Raw genomic sequence first — 14,259 nt, forward strand, 5'->3', positions numbered from 1 at the left:
CACCCCTTCCCCCTCTCCTAAATCCCGAATGATTCCCCCTCCAGGGCAAGACAGGCAGTCTGGTGGCCCTGCAGGGTGGTGTGTACCAACATGGGCTGATGAAATTTGCAAGCAGGCTAATAAAATTACCCAACCTGATGACAGCAACATGGACATTCCTATTTCCTGTGGTCCTGGCTCTTTGTTCTGAGAAAGATGGCGCCAAAGCCCTGCTCTCTCCCACAGTGGCCTGGGATGGGTGGCCACAGGGTGAGTTTGTTCCATGTGATTTACTATTTGAAGCTTAAGCCAAGGCTGACCATTTGACCTCTCTTCATTGAAATAAATTCATCACCTATAATTTTATTTAAAAGCCCAGTGACCATCAATCATAATGAGTGCATGGGGAGCCAACATTTCCAAGGGAAACATGTCAACTTCACAGACACATGGCACATTGGCCATGGCTGCCCTGCCCTGGGCTGTGAAGGCACCTGTTCCAGATTCCCTCTGAGGATCCCGGGTCACAGCAGCGCCGGTGGAGCAGGCATGGCGCACAGTGTGGGAGAGGAGCAGGCACTGCATTGTGCGGGATGGTGTCTACACCTTGTTTTAGGCCACATTCTGAGTGAGCCCCTGCTTTTGTTCTCCTGAGATGGGGTGGCACCCTGTGTGCCCAGATTTCACCTGAAGGAAATTTCATAAAAGTCTAAGAGGGAAAACCTCCTCATCGAGGTTACTTTCCCCCTTCGTAGTCTCGCGGCTGTAAATCACATTGCAATTATAGTATCGTTGGGCTTACACATCTGTCCAAGAATCCACATTATTGCCTGAAAGTGAAATAGATATAACAATAGTCTCGTTAAAAAATGTTTAAAGGAAAAAATTTTCCAGTGGTCTATTAGACCCCATTTGGCCCTAATTCTTAAAACACGGACGTGGCTGCATCCCTGTTTTGCAGGTTTTCTGGTCGAAGTTGATTTGTTCCTGTACCTGAAGCAGGTGATGTTTCTGCAGAGACATCTGACTGACAGCGGGAGTGAAGGCCAAATCTAATAAAGCCTAATAAAGCGTGAGCGTCAAAATGTCATTAAACTTACCAAGAAGAAACTCAAAATCACCAAATAGGTAAATGTCTTCATTAGTCTGATCTCTGAAGACTGTCGAACATTTCATTAATTTATAATTTATGATTGTTTGACAAATATTGAAAAGTATGTAAATATGAGCAGGATAATGTCTTTTCTGCGGGAGATGAGGAAATGACCCAAACGGCACGTGCCTGCAAGATTACACACAGGACCCAGATCTCTGTTATCAAACTGTGCCGCCCCTTAGCCGACATATTGTGCAAGTGACAAGTGAAATAGTGCAGATAAACCAATGGTTTAAAACGTAATAAAGACAGCAGCCATTTGCATTTTCTACATTTTATTGCAAAGGTAATTTACTATGACACATTTCTGAATGTAATTTATGAAAACACGTTAATGCAATTACATCGTGTATACAGCCCTCAGAGCTACAAAATTTAGATAAATAATAATATTATAGATCTTTAGAGACTTTCGCTATTGAAAACATACTATAAAGGGAGTCCTTTATTTTAAAAAAACAAAAACAAAAAACGGAGTCCTGCAGAAGAGGAGAAGAGCATTAAAACATAAACTTAGAAATAGAAGGTTGAAGAACAAAAGAAAATAAAATGGATGCTAGTCTTCGTTAGCATTGCAAAATTAAATCTTGATGATTATTTCCTTGTTTATTACAACACTTTCCCCCCTCTCCTTGGAGTCAGATTAGGTGAAGTAGTATTAAAGGTTTCTTGGAAGGAGAATCTAAAAGGAATTCATATTTCCCTTTCAAACTTCTGAGACCATTTTTCTCAACCACAGTACAGGTTCTGAAAGTCAAAGAGAAACCTGGTCCCATGGACCATTCTGGTTGAGCCGGTCCTTGCAGCAGATTTGATACACCAGTCTGACATAAGCTATCAAGATGTGAGAAACGCCAGTGAAAGAAGTGCTCCCCTCACATAAAATGGAAGGAGCTCCCCTCCCTCCCTCTGGGACTCACAGATGTCCATTTCCTCTGTGGTGGCTCTGGAGCCGCTTTGAGAACGGGGAGTGCATGGCTAGTCACTCTAGTTAGTTTCCAACTACCTTCATTGAACCCCCCCCCCAATCTTCTGCCTTCCCGTTTTTTTTTATAGGTGCAGTGCTTCCCATGTGCTTTAGATTCAAAAGTGGATCATAAGTAAGACTGAAATTGACCCTTTTTGCTTCTTTCCCCTCAGGGGCTCCCCTGTTCTAGTCTACAACCTTGGGAGTACGTGCAGGGTCAGCTGTGCATTTGCCTTCTGAGTGGGGTAAACTGATGACCACCCTCTTCTTCCAGCCGCACTAAACCGCCTCAACCTAAGAGCACAGGCCCTAGATTCAACTCAAATCCTACTTGTGAGACGTCAGGGTATGAAATAGTTGTGTCGGAGTCTTGTCTTGAAGTCAAAGGTCCTAGCAGCCCACAGTTACTGGCCCCATTTCATGACAAAGGTAACTACTATGCCTTCTCACAGCTGCCCTCAAACCACCTATTGGAAGAAGAGTCCCTGGAGCACTTGAAACGTCACCCCCCCCCCCTTATGCAGCTGCAAAATATGGGCCAAGGCCATATCACGTGACCCAAGTCCCCCCCCCCTCCCTCCAGACACGCCAGAGCAGTAGGCAGGAGAGCCCAATGTCTAGCGAGCCTCACTCAGGAAGGCCCTGGTTAGAGATACACCCCTACATCCAGGCCTCCCGCTCAGCTCTAAGCTTTGGAACTGGCCACTTGGAAGAGGGTTCTATCTCCCTCAAGCGAAATTAACACCCCTCCCTACTCCATCCCTTACAGGTCAGTACAGCTGTAGGACAGACTGACAGCCACGGGATCTAAACACTGACACCTTCATTCCCTGACTTTCCGCTGCGTGGGTAGCCCTTTTGAACTAGTGTCATTTTTCACTTTACCACTATGAATTCCCCCGTCCGGACACCCCAAACAGCCAACTCCGCTGCTAGCGCTCTGACTCTGCCAGGGGCCCCTCACCGCCTTCTAGCCTCCAAAGCTGGACCAGGAGAGGGGAGGGCAGTGGCTTCGTTTTAACCCGGGGTTAAATCTGTCCTCTGCTCCAGCCTTTGTCCCTCTTGGAATGTTTAGGGGCTGCATATGCTTTTGTGCTGCAAACAGCAAGCAGGGTCCCCAGGAGTCCCTGACCTCGTGCCTTGGCAGTAGCGCCGTTTCCATGGACGACTGTGGCTGGGCACAGGCCCGCTATCACCACAGCACACGCGCGCGCGCGCACGCACAGTTCCTGCTTTTAAAATAAATGAATTAATAGATTTAAGAATGAATTTCATAGATGCGAGCTACGCGGGTTTGTCGTCTAGAGGAAGGGCGGAAGCAGCGACAGAAGGGCGTTCCACAGGCGGGAGAGGGAAACCGGCTACCTGCTGCTGGGTCACCTCCCCCGCGCCAGCCAGCAATCTTCTAGTAACAAAACGCAACTCGGGACAGGCCGCATTGCTTCCCACGCAGCGCTCCGTCCACCACCCCGTTTACCTCCGCGTGGCGGTGTTTGGACGACTTAGAGCAGACGCCAAAACAATCTTGGCCCCACAGGGTTGTTTTATTTGGGTTTGGATTTAAGTTCCTCCTCCCCTCCCCACCCCAACCCCCACCCCAGCCTTTGGGTGTCCAGCTTTTTTTCCTCAGCTGCCAGATGATTTTTAAAAAGGAGGGAAATGAGAGAAAGAGCGAAAAAAATAATAACCTCCACCAGCATCACCACCCAAGAAATGATAAATAGCGTCTCATAGCTTATCGCTGCAGGGCGCGTTTACCAATTCATAATCATTTATTCTTGGTGATGTATGACTCTTACTCTTAAATCTGAAAAGCTTCTATTTGAAGGTGTAAATAGCTTTTTTTCCCCTTCTCTCTTTCCTGCAGTAAACCTTCCTGCATTAGCAGTGATTGATCTCACGTACAATTCGTCCCAGAGTGCTATTTTACAGGGGAACACTAGCTTTTGGAGATTAACTGGGGAGTCTGTTACATATTAATGAAGTCGGGAGATATACTAACGTTTTGGTAATTTAGTTATTTGTGTCTAAAGCTATCGTCGTTATTTTCTTTTAGACCCCTGTGGTTGTTATCCATCGAATTAAAAAGTGGTCCTTAGAATTATTTTTTTTTCCACTGGCAACTAAATGCCATTGAATGTGAAAAACAAATGTTGACTTCTCTCTTGAAGGAAGTGCGTTTCTTGGCAAGACATCAACGTGTTTTAAACTGTATTAGTGGGTTATGTTAGTTTTCTTACCCGGAGCTTGCACTAAAGTAAAAACTAACAGTGGGGAAAAGGGGGGGAAATAAAATTAAAAGGGAGTCTCAGCCCGCCCCTCAACTAGAAAAATCACTTGCTATTGTAGGAGGGGCGTGGGGGGGGAGGGGAGACCGTTCAAATGGTCGGAGAAAAGTGGTCCTGGCCAGAGGGCACCAAGGCATTGGGAAACCAAAACGGAATCAATGTTGGGAGTGGGGGTGGGCGAGCAGGAGGAGGGACGCTCGTTGATTTGCAACCTGATAATTAATATCCCAGCAAATGAGACATCAACGTCATTAATGCCTGTGTGTTCCCGGAGAGACTTTGAGTGAATTCCAATCTTGAATAAAAGCCACATCCGGCAAGGCGATTGCTTCTGGGTCGGGATGAAATGGCACTAATCCTCTGTTTTCCTGCGGGAATTTTACTGAGAGAGGGTGTTCCTAAAAAGCGCGCTGGCTTCCCACCGGCATCCGGGCATTTGTCTACAAGCACCGGCCCCTCCAGTCACACTGCGCAGCGCCCCCTTCTCCCCCAGCCGTCCAGGTCTGTGGCGCATTTAGGGCCGCTGCTGGGTGGGACGCAGGTAAGGTTAGGAGAGGGTAGATATGGCTACCAAAAGTTCTGGGCAGAATGGAATGGGCGCCCCACTTAAAGAGGCTATCCTTCCAGCTGCTCCTGCTGGCGTCCAGGCCCTGCCTCTTGGCGCCAGGTGAACGCCCTCCACGTGTAAGTCATCTCTCAGCAACACTTCCATCCGGGCTCAGAGAATATACATACATCTTAACCTCATCGTCCTTTTGACGATCCTAGGTCTCCCTCCAACTAAGCCCTGTCCCCCTAGGTCCCCCTCCCACAGGCCCTGCTACCTTCATCCCTGAAACCAGAATTCTGAACTCAGGAGGATTGGGGGCCTTGCAGTCAACTTCAAGAAGGAACACTGGGGGCGGGGGGAGGGGGGAGAGGAGGGGAGCACCAAAGGCCTCACGGTGCCCTCCCTGGCCAGTGGGTCAGGGCATGCCCTTTCTGTGGTGGGAGTGGGGGCGGGGGTGTCGATTTATGTTCTTTATAAAAATGTGGTTTGAAAAAAAAAAACTAGAAGGGGCCTGGAAAACGTTGTTACAATGGAAAGGGGACAAATTAGAAGACATTTTCCGTGATCAAAGAAGGGAGGGAGAGCGTGCATGGGCATTCACAAAGCTTGACTTCTTCACTCCCCTCTTTTGCAAGCCGGGGCAACAAGCGTGTCCCCCATTGACAAGGCGCCCTATTCAGACTGCAGGTGCGAAGTGGGCCAAGGCACCCGGCCACATTATGTCAAGGTTGTTGGAGATTAGTGTTCGGCCTTAATAACTAAAGCGCTTGATTTACATTGGAAAAAAGCCCCCTCAGCCGTGAAGACAAAAATCGTTGGACGTGTGATCATGGCTAGGGCCAGGGCGGCTGATATCCTAATACTCCGCATTGTTCTTGGCAAGGTCCTGGCGTGCCCTGGCCTCCTCAGGACCGTGAATCCGTCCTCCATCCCATTCTCAGTGAGGGGCATGGGGCATGAAGTTTAGGGGAGGGGGCACAGAGTTCCACTAGGACCTGAGAAAGACAGGCAGAAGAGGGCTTCCCTGGGAGGCGGGACCTTGGCCTAGGGCTGCAGCAGTGCTTCAGGTGGGACCAGCTTCTGCAGGACATTACTGTGAAGGAAGAATTAAGAGACTCACCTGGCAGTGTGGTTGCAAAAACCACTTTACTCACAGGTGATGGACCGTTAGGATAGCTGGGGAGTTGAAAGAGCTCATAAAGTGCTACAAGCCTGGCCACCAACTTGGCCACTTCCAGAGAGGCTATGGGGTGGGTAGTCCAGCCAAGTGTCCGGTTTCCAAGCAAAGCCCCTCCCCCAAAGCCCAGCATTCCCTAGTCAGCTCCTCGGTTTCCCCTTTGTTTTCCCAGGATGGAGAGGGTACACCGTGTCCTTCCATCCAGCTTGCCCCAGCATGAGATTTCAAGATTTCCACTCATTCAGAGCCCCACTCACTTGAATCTCCAGAACCAGGGCCTCTTAGGCTTGGCTTTGAACTGAGAGCAGATGGTTCCCTATAGATGGATCTGGCTCTCCGTCCTGCCCATCTTTATCTGGCTATCTATCCACCCTATCTTTTGTGGTAGTCAAGCCACTTAAGACCATTTCCATAAGATTCCTTGTAGAACAAAAGATTTGGTGGGGACAAGGTGAGAAAGCTGTTAACTATTGTCTGCCTCTGAAAAGGTCATAAGTCAGAGCCTTGGTGGTTGATCTGTCAGGGGAAGGTATAAAGGCTTTATTCATTCAATAGCTGCAATGTTCTCAGCTCTCAACAAAAGTGTTTTTATGACTCGATTTTCTTACCTCTTTTCTTAATTAAAAAGCTGAACCATTAGAATAGCACCTGCATCAGGTCCTGACAGTGCCTGCCTGCATACTAATTTTGGAGCCTTTATAGCCAGTAATTATAACATAAAATCAGAGATTGAATAAAACAGAAGGATTTTGCTCCCAAAGCCCTGTTAATCCCCTCTTAAAAGGGTCTGGTGAAATAATTCAGAACTGTTTCCGGAAGTTGGATTACCATTCCTTTTTTTAATTTTTTTACTTTTTACAATGAAATTATATTTCACACTTAAAAGAGGCTCTGTTTTTATTTTTACAACTTTTTAAAGTTGGGAGATTTTGGGGTTTTTTTGTTTAAAGAATAGAAAATATTTAACGACCTATTCCTTAAGGGACACTTGCATGCCTTGCTTGAAACACTTATGTTTTCCCAGGTCTAAGAGGCTGTCTTGTGATGGAAACTGGAAAGCCTCTCAGACATGCAGGAGGAAATAAATAAGCAAAGCTTCGGGGGTGGATGTCTGTTTTCTCTGGATTACAAATATGTATGTGACACATGAAGAACTGTTCATGGAGATATTAGTGTTTGTTTCTTAAATGCTTGGTGATGAAAATATTGATGACACACAAGGCTAGAAGCCTCCATTAAGCCCTGAGCAACACGTTGCAGTGTGACCAGTCAGGGACAGGAGTTGTCTCCCCATTTGGGGCAATGACTGTCATCTCCTTTGGCTAATCTGGCCCTACATGAACCAGCCATCAGTCACAGCAAAGGACAACTGGGATATTTTGTTGAGATTCCCCCAGGATGCTTTCCCCTGGCTGGCCATCCCACCCATTATTTTATAAGGGAGAAGCATTTTGGTTTATTTCCTCTGCAGACATTTCGGAAGCCTACCATCGATTCTGAGAATCAAGGCCATGCACAGCCCAGCACTCCTTGCTTCAACTTGACCAATATCCTCATCCTCGGTTTTGGCTCATTTAAAGCTTACGTGTGCTTCCAAAAAAGAGCTATAACATTGGAGGCAGGGTTCAAAGCCCTTTCCCTTGTCGATACTTGCATTAGCTTAGCATGTGCTCCCACTTCATCTGTTTCTCTTTCTCATCCTTTCCCTCTCTTTCAGATGTTTGCAATGCCACTGGAAGATTCAGAGACTTTTCCTGGTGGTGAATCCAGTGTCTTGGTTCCCTTTAAGAAGTCCTGGGCCTGAGCTCCCTGCCATGCCTCAAAGGCTCCCGGGTCCCTTAATGAGGAAGTAAGGAGTGGAAGGGAGGGGGCAACAGTCTGGTTGCCCAGACAGGAAGTTGGTGAGAAGTGGAAACTGTACCTTGTGTGATGCTTGCACATTTGTTGAAAAAGATGTTCTCAATTTCCCAGAATGAGGATTCGGGAGGCGAAAACTAGGGATATTAAAAAAATAATAAAGAGATCCTGATAGCTCCCAAGGAAGAATGTCCTTTCGTGTGACATTTGGCCAAACGACCTGTCCCCACTCCAACACCCACCCTACCCCCATTTTCATCAGGCTCTGACAAAGCGGGGACCAGAGACTTACAATAACTGCAGAGCCCCTGAATCAAAATAAATCGACATCTGGGCTAGCCAGCGTCTTCCCAAGTCATGGGGGTGACCTTTCCACGATCGGGTTTCCCCAGCCTTGGTCGGCCCCGAGATACGCTGGATTACCTCTAATTTTTCTTGGATCTTTAAAAATTAAATGACACTTCTCTCTCTCTTGGTGTCCTGCTGCCCAGGGCGCCAGGACTCTCAGGGAAGACAAACTGGTGGTGGTGGGGGGCCTCCACCAGCCTCCAGGGCGCGGGGATGCGGGGAGGCGGCGCCTACTGCTGAGCGGCTGCGGGAGGGAGGGCTGGTAGCGCCACGTTTGCTCCCAGTGGCTGAGATAGCGGGTGGGTTCAAGGAGAAGGCGGGGACACATGACAAGATCCCACGTCGGGTTAAGTCATCTTCGCTACAGGAACACGAGCTCACCGCTAGCTGTGCTAAGGGATGTCTCAGTTAGGGGGGGGGGGAGTTCTTTGAAATTCTGTTTTACAGGTGAGGAAGCTGAGACACAGGAAGATGGATCGCAGGGCTCACACAAGGGTATAGAGCCTGCAAATGGGCGCCCTAATGCTTTGATTCAAGTATCCAACCAAGGGCGCCTGAGGCCCTGCCGCCAGGGCGTGCGGGGGGCGGGGGGTGGGGCGAAGTAGGGTGGGGTGGGGGAAGGTCTGGAACTTCCTGGACCCGTGGGAAGATTCTAGAATGAGGTAGCCCCTGGCACTTGTTCCAGGCCTGAATTGAACCCTCTACTAAAAGTTATGCCATTCAACTCTCGCCTCAAAAGTTTGGCTCAAAGAACACCTGGACTCTCCTAGTGGCAACAGGGGCGGGCGGAGCGGGAGGAGGGCTGCAAATTCCCTTCCCCTCCCCCATTCCCCTCTTCCCACTTGCTGGAAGATTGGTTTTTTTTCCTCTCAAGTGTGAGATGTCAGGGGTAGCCTCACCTTCACAGACTCCTCTTCCTCTCTATGGAGGTGGGTGGGGTGTCGTCAGGCAACGAGGTTCAGCGTCCACATGGCGCGCTGTTTTCTTGGCCTAGCTTGCAGATAGGTTGGTGAAAGAGTTGGGGGCAGAGACTTGCAAGGGCAAACAGACACTGGCAAGCGGAAGTGAGGCCTTGAGGTGTGTGACTTCCTAGTGGCCAGACCCTCCCCTTCTGGATGCCTCTCTCTGTGAACGGGATTTAAGGAGTGAGCTCAGTCTAAAATAACCCAACCAACCTAAAGGATCCGTCTAATCGCCCCTGCGAAAAAGGAGGGCGCCTTTGCGAGAAAAAGACAAGAGGGGGCGCTGCTTCCAATGCATTCCTCTGACCAAGGGCCTTCCCTCCGAGTTTCCCAGGCACAGACCCCATCTTGGCTGTTCGCATGGTCCAGCCGTTCTGCCCTGCTCACTGTCCCAGTACATCGCTCACAGAGCTCTCTGAGAGGTTGGCCAGAGAGGCCTAACAGCCGCATCTCAGGAACCACCCCACCCTGACCCGGACTCTGACCCCACCCCTACGACTGCGGCCAGGCCCAAGACAATCTACTTCTCTGGACCTAAAAAACGAGCCCGACGACCGGCTTTAGGAAAAGGCGCCAGCAGTGCCGGCTCCACAGCAAAGGGGGAGAAGGCGGAGGCAACCGGGCGAGCCCGGGGACCCCAGTGGTTCTGCCCAATGTAAAATGTGTTCAGGGCCAGGGCCAGGTGATAGAACACACGTGGCGCTAGCTACAAACTGCCTAGGCACCAATGGGGGACGCTGGAACCTGTCTCTGGGCTGTGACCTGGCAACTCGCTGAAGGTCGCTCCCTGTGAGGCCTCAGCACCCTCCCTGGTGGGGTGGACCAGTGAGGATGGGCCCCAGGGCATCAGGGGGCGTCAGAGTTCCCACGGGTTTGGCACCAGCCAGCTTGCTTCTCTCCTTTTCTTCCCACCAGGATGGTGCTCTTCTCTCAGAAGTCCAGGGTGAGCTGAGAGAGGATGTGCAGGGCCCAGAGGCTGGGCAAGCAGGCTTTCCCAGCAGACCGAGAGCAGAGAGCCTCCCTGGGCTCTTCCTCAGGCCATAAAGCAAGTTCACCTGCAGGGATTGTTGTCATTGGGGTGAACGTGGGGGCATGGGAGGTCTCTTCTACTGTCTCTGCATCAGGTTTCCCCTCCATCTTGCTAAACCCACCAGCTAGGCCCCAGAAGTGCTTCCATGAGTCTGGGAGGAAGGCAAAAGAAAGGACTCGGGGCTGTGAGCAGATCCCAAATCTCTCTGAATAAGATGAAACAATCACAGGACGCAGGAATTCGAAATAGGAAGGAAAACATCAAGTTATTTATTTCTAAAGAAGGTAATAAGTCAGGGGGGCTGGGTACACATATGTCTTTGGAGAGGACAAGAATCGCAGGTTTTATTCCATTTGTACACATTTACAGCAAGATTAAGTCACAAATTTCAACAAATTTTTTCAACAATCACATAACAACTTTTCTTTTTTCATTCAAGTTACTTCATTTAATTGATGCTAAGAGGAGGAGATAAACCGCAGAAGGTGTGGGTAGAGGAGATGCCGAATAGACTAAGGTCTCAGGCAGGGTGTGTGTGTGTGTGTGTGTGTGTGTGTGTGTGTGTGTGTGTGTGTGTGATCTATGATTACAAAACCTTTGGCTATCTGTAAAACTCACATTCATTGTGATCATTACAATTTCCCATAAATTAGCAATATAAACAAACATATGGAGACCTCCAGTAAACAATTAAAAGACAATATAAAAGACAACATTTTGCAGCAACTATTATAACAGTGTAGGTTACAGTTTAAGGAAACTTCTTAACAAGTCATGTAGCCAGCACAGAAGTGTTTTGTTTGTTTGTGTTTTAAATATATAGACTTATTTGCATAAACTACCTTTAAATCCACAAAAGGAGGTTTGAGGGAAGGAAGGTGGAAGGAAGTTTCTTTCCTGGGAATGATAGAAAATGAAAATCTACACTTGTGAAGGTGGGGAGGGGAGGGCCGTGCATGCACACTGGGATCACTCACTACCTTGTAGACCAAACCTTCTGAATTGCAATCGCCTCTGAAGAAATGGGGAATCATTGTAAGAGACCCCACCCCACCCCCACCCACTAGCCTCTATTCCTGGTAGAAAGGCCTTGCTGGTTGCTGGTGGTGGAAAGAAATTCACAGGACAGGAGGGTTATTGGTTTGTGTTTTCGCAGAGGTTGTCATCAAAGGAGCAGGAAGTATCAAGGACAGCTTGGCTGCAGCATTAGGACCCCAGGTCACTGAATGAGAACATTGGAAGCTTGAGGAGTTCTCACAGAAGCTCAGCCAGGTGACCCGTCTTGGGGTGATTGGGGGTGTGGGGGTGGAGTCTCAGAAGTGTCAGGAAATACCCAAGCATGGATTTGGGGTACATATACAGGTGCCTGCATACCCTCTGCAGTCTTCTCCCATGCACCCCAGCTTGAGCAAGGGGCCTGCCAACCTGTGCACACCTCAGCAGGCCCTGATGTCCCTGGGTTGCTCTTGTTTTTCCCTTGGGAGGACTTAGCCCTAAAATTATCTGTTGGTATAGTGTGTGTGTGTGTGTGTATGTGTGTATTTAAAGAAGTTTGGTTTTATCTCTTTAGAAACGGTCTGAAACTAACAGGGCAGGGGGAGTTTGACAGAGAGGAGAACAAATCGCTGACAAAGAACCTTTTACGTTTCATAAGCGTTGTTAGGACAACGAGCAGGAATGTCTCAGATAATAACTCCCACTTCAAAGATTTCTCAGCTCAATAGAGAGCGGACCATCCTTTTTATTCAGCCACAAGGACTGGCACTAAAGAAGACTCCACTGTTTGATTTTTTTCCCCCCCGCCATGTTTATTTTTCCTCTATTCACTGGGGTACTTGGATAAAATAAACAACAAGACAATTAGGGAACATGGACTTCTAACTTTCCTGCCATCTTCCCATCCTCTTGGCCTTGGGCTCTTGAATTCATCCCAGGACCAGCCTAGGCCTGCGAAGTCCCACACCACACACCCAGTGCTGGAGAAACAAGTTTAGGAACTGCAAGGGACTTCTGGGATGGGGAGACACAACAGGCTGGGCTGAGAGCGGGAGCGGGAGCGGAGATATGTGGAGGGAAGTCTGAATCCCAGCAGACTCCTCCATGGGGGGCTTCCCACCCTCACCTCCGCAATGCCCACCCCCATCTCCATCAAAGTCAGATCTCCCCCCTGACTCGATGGAGATTCTGAGAGTACTCTGGGCAAATCCGAGCTGGAGGTGCCCATAGAAGAAACATCTGAGCTTGCCTTAAAGGACTGTGTTTCTGACCCTGGAGCCTCTTGGGGGAGCAGTCCCGAGGCGCTGAGCAGAGTGCAGCTCCTCCCTCTCCTGAAAGCATCCCGGACGCCCAGGCTCCCCTCTTGGGGCTCAGAGGGAACCCCTAAAAGCAGGCGAGGCCAGTCTGAGGGAGGAAGTATATACTGGAGATCGCAGTGCCAGTGTTCAGTGGTGTGAGCGCAAAGGTCAGCGCAAATGTATCTTAATAGAGTGTCTGCCGAGAAGTGTGCCGCCTTTGAAGCGGCCGCTCCCCGCGCGCATTTCCATGGCGAGCCTAACGCGGCATGCTGATGCACCGTCAAACTCACACTTTCAACCCCAGAACCCGACTCTTTGAACAACCCGGGCTTGATTAGACCTTTCTCCTTTTCTTTCCCCTTTACAAACCATTTCCTCGCCTTTAGAAACTCGCCATCAAACCCAAATGCGCCCTCTGATCACCGCAGAAAGCAGAAACAAAGGGGGCCGAGCGGTGATTCAAGCGGCCCTTTTCTTCTCTCACATTATTATCCATTTTTATTATGATCAGGAACAAGTGCCCATTCGCGTGGGTTTTGTTTACCGGAAATTAAATGAAAATGATTTAGTCCGCGTCAAACAAAAATATATACTTGTATACACAAGAAAAAGGGCCTGTTAGACGTAAATATTATGTCCTTAATGAAAAGCCTGGACGGGCTCCAGGCTCGGCCTTTCAGGATTTCAGTGAGACTTGCGCATTGCCATAGAAATCCTAACTTACCGTGAAGATGCACCGTGGCGAAGAAACACTGCTTTGTGAGCCGGCCCTTTGATGTCGCAGGCGCGAGATGCGGGCGCTCAGCTGCGCTCGGCGAGATTACCTTGCGAGCAACGCGGTGGACATCTGTAACAAGCGAATGAAAAATTAAAGGCGATTAGTGACCGGCCAAACATTTTATTTTATTTCATTACTCTGGATGGGGTGAGGGTAGGCGTGTGAGTGGCTAGTACAGAAGCGAAAAATGAGTACTATCTGATAAAGGGCGAACTTTGGGAAGCTCAGCGGAAGAAACAAGGCTGCCGTCTGCACCTTGGCAGTGGGGTGGGAGGTAGGCGATGGGAATAGTTTGTGGATGCCGGTGGCCCACGCTGGGTTAGGCGGCCTCAGGGGCTCTATTGTCCTGGGATGGCAGTGCCCCTTCCACCAAGTCTGGATTCTCCACGGTTGTGCTTGGAGGATTCTGCTTTTGCTTTGGGGTCACGGAATCGCTCCACTCCAGTTAGGACGTTGTTTTTCTGATGGGAGTTGCCAGGCTTCAAAGCAGGAGAGCTGCCTAAGGGTGTCTGCAAAGGTGTTGGGGGTGGGGTGGGGGGAGGGTTAGAGAAAAAAACCAACAGAGTCTTTCTCCCTCTCTCTTTCTCTCCTGGGTTCAGCTTTTAAAATTGAACTCATTAGGGGGCTCTCCTACCAGATTGGTGGGGACGTATATCTCCCTCAGTTAGTTTGCCTCCATCCTCTTGCAGTCCCACTCCCTAAAAAGAGAGGCAGACCGGGAAACTTGCCCTGGCCTCCCCGCCCCCAACAACTCAAAGTCTTCTCCCATCACACCTAGCACACCCAAGATACATTCAGTGTAGAATCGTTGGACGTTTGCCTCCACAGCATTAATTATCCAGTTCATTACTTTTATGCACACACCCCTTCAAA

This window comes from Tenrec ecaudatus, chromosome 8 (assembly GCF_050624435.1).
Source record: "Tenrec ecaudatus isolate mTenEca1 chromosome 8, mTenEca1.hap1, whole genome shotgun sequence".
Taxonomy (NCBI): Eukaryota; Metazoa; Chordata; class Mammalia; order Afrosoricida; family Tenrecidae; genus Tenrec; species Tenrec ecaudatus.